This window comes from Elephantulus edwardii, unplaced genomic scaffold, assembly GCF_000299155.1.
Source record: "Elephantulus edwardii isolate Elephantulus edwardi_28Jun2011 unplaced genomic scaffold, EleEdw1.0 scaffold00123, whole genome shotgun sequence".
Lineage (NCBI taxonomy): Eukaryota > Metazoa > Chordata > Mammalia > Macroscelidea > Macroscelididae > Elephantulus > Elephantulus edwardii.
The window spans coordinates 1,145,812-1,149,291 of NW_006399873.1; positions in this window are offsets into that span (position 1 = coordinate 1,145,812).

Consider the following 3,480-nt stretch of genomic DNA (forward strand, 5'->3'; position numbering starts at 1 on the left):
CCTAAGGTCTACTTGCTGAAACCATAAAATGAAAACTCTTTGAATAACAATGACCTAATTGTTTAATCTAATCTTGCATATGATCTCCATGAGTACAGGACCAATATGACAGCACCTAACAACATAACAAGGTATAATTGGCAGGCAGGTTGCACTACAGCTGGTATTTTCTGCTGGCTATTTCTTATGTGGTGGCAGTGTACCTTTTAAATTAGAGATCTCACAATTAATTGACAAAAGTTTTGTCAATTAACACAAATATGAAACACTTTACTTCATAAATCCAAAGAGAATGACTTAACACTGTACGTCTTTCGAACTGTTAAATAGTGAAAGGTGCAGCAACTGCTTTTTAAATTCGTCTTGAACTAATGGCTTCACTGCCATGTGATCAGAGTGCTGGATGATGCACAGTACCGTTATAGAAAATTTTGATCAAAGATTTTATAAAGGATCCTGATCAAAGTGACAAAATGTAGTCTGGAATTTTAAATTCTCATAGGCTTTATACCTTTTTTTGGAAGCAGGAGTGAGTCACGAAGGCTTTAAGAACCCCCTGTAGCTATTACTGTGAGATAATTTTTAAACTTTAGCCCAAAAATAACCCCTGAAGCTTTCGTAAAACCAAACAACAGTTTGTATTAACTAGAAAAATGTCTGCCTAGAGCATTGTGCTTTTTAAAGATCTGTCTTCATGGGATCAAACTGACAACAGTAAATGGAAAGATTAAATTAAAAACCTTAGGGTGTATAAAATTTATGCTAATTGAAGAGAATAACACAGAAAAAGAGAGTGAAAGTGGTTGCATAATTCAAAGAATGTAATAAGTTATACAGTATGCATGTGTTGTTTTTGTTGTTGCTGTTATTACGTGATCTCAAATCAAGTAAAACTCATAGTGATTCTAGGAACAATTGACCTGAATCCTAACCTTCTTTTGCCATCTTCATCATTTCCGACACACTGTGAATGTGCCCATTGTTGAAGTCAATATGATGGAGGTCTTCCTTTCCTTCACTGACCCCCTATTTTTCCAAGCATAATGTGTCTCTCTAAGAAATACTCTCACCTAGCTAAATGTCCAAAGTATGAAAGAAACAGCTTTGCCATCTTTGCTTCCAAAGAGCACTTTGGCTGAAGACATATCTGTTTGTTCTTTTGGCGGCCCAGGGATATTTACAACTCTTCTCCACCACCAAAACTCCAAGGCCTCAATTATTATCCTGTAATTCTTATTCATTGTTCAGTTCTCTGATGCATAGCAGGTAATTTAAAATACCGTGGCCTGAATAAGGCACACACACCTTAGTCTTTAAACTGCCGTTATTGCTCTTAAGCTATTTGGCTAGATTCCTGAAAGCAGACTTTCCCAATGTAACATGTATCCTGATTTCCTGACTGCTGGTACCAGTGGTGCTGACTATTGACCTAAGCAAGATGAAATCACTGACAGCTTCAATCCTTTCTTAATTTATCAAAATGTTGACTATTGGTCCTGTAGTGAAATCCTTTGTTTTCCAGTTGTTAAAATGTAATCTGTATTGAAGGCTGTGTTCCTTGATCTTCTGAAGCAAGCATTTCATATCCTCTTCACTTTTAGAAAAGCAAGCAAAGTTGTGCCATCTGCATAGTTCACTTTATTGATAAGAATTCTTCCAACCCTAATGCTGCATTCTTCATCATAGTGTCACCTTCATAAATTATTTGTTCAGCATGCAGAATGAACATATATATGGAGAAAGGATACAACCCTGACACATACCCTTTTTTGTTTTAAACCAGGCAGTGATCCCTCCCTCTACTCAGATAATACATTCTTGGTCTAGGTATAGTTTTCCTATTTGCATAATTAAGCATTCTGGATTCCCATTCTTCTCAATGTTAGCCATAATTTGTTATAAACCACAGTCAAAATGCCTTTGAATAATCAATAAAATACCAAAAGACATTCTTTCTACATTCTCTGCTTTTAGACAGTTTATATCTGAAATCAACCACACTTGAATTTTTGCCAGTTTCCTTTCAATATACTGTTCTGGAGTTTTTAAAATGTTCCTCAACAATATTTTGCTTGCCTAAAATAGTAATTATACTGCTGTATAATTTACACATTCTGTTAGACCACCTTTCTTGGGAATGAAGACAAATACGGATCTTTTCCAATTAGTCAGCCAGATAACCATGCTCAACATTTCTTCACATAAACTGTGTGAGCACATCACAGGCTGCACTGGTTATTTGAAACATGTCAGTTAGTATTCTATTGATTCCTGGGTCCTTATTTTTTTTGCCAATGACTTCAATGCAGTTCTGATTTCATCTTTCATCACCACTGGCTTTTGTCAAATAGTACTTTCTGAAATTTTCCAGTGTCACCTAATTATTTTTAGTACAATGATTCTCTTTATTCCTTCCATTTTCTTTTTTTAAATTTTATTTTATCAATTTTAAGGAACATTTCTAGATATTTTGGATTTCCATTCATTCACTGTTACATTTTTCTCCCTGCCAACCCCTCCCCCGACAGTTCGCTCTTCTCTTTGAAAAGTAAAAGAAAAAATACTTCATTGGTATACAATTCCCATTCCCTATCCCCTCACCCCCACCCCCTTAGTGCAGGCCACTATGCAAACTTCATTCTGAACTCTTGTTTCCTGGATCATTCAAGACTGTGAATTTCTCAGTATAGTACCTCTCAGTATTGCAATTAAAAACTTGAATTTGGTTTTTAGTACTTTCAGCTTGAGGCAATTCTTCCCTTCTTATTTTCTAACTCTAGCTGTTTGCATATTTCATTATATTTTATTTAAATTTCTAGAGCTATCCTTTGAAATCGTCTGTCCCATTCTTCTAATTGAAGTTTCTTCCTACTGTTTGGATTCTTGACATTCTAAGGCAACTATTCTGATGTGCATTTAGTTCTTTTCTTTCCCCTCCTTCTTTGTAATGACCTTGTGCTCTCTTCATAGATGATAATTTTTATGTCATCTGGTCTTAGATATTTGTGTTAAATGCCTTAGGTCTTTTCTTGAAATGGTTCTTGTATTCATCTGGGATGGATGCAAGTTCATATTTTGTTTCACGAGGACTGGTTTTAATTTTCTTCATCTTCAATTTGAACTTGCAGCTGATAATGATGGCTTATTCCACAATCGACAACTGGTCTCTTTTAACTGCAGATATTACACTTCTCCATCATGCAGGTGATTGTTGTGAGATGCCATCAAGAAGAGTATGAGTTATAGTGACCCTATGATCAAAAGATCAGAACCCTGTTCTATCCTACTCCATTCTCAAATTTCCTGACACACAAAGACCACAAAGTCACTGTGTCAATCCACCTGGTTGAGAGTCGTCCTCTCCTTCACCGACCCTCCAAGCTTCCCAACATTATGTCCTTCTCCAACAATTTCTTTTTAAAAAGTATTTTAAATTCTTTTTAAACTTCGTTGTTTTGACAAAATTTAAAAGTGTTAAAA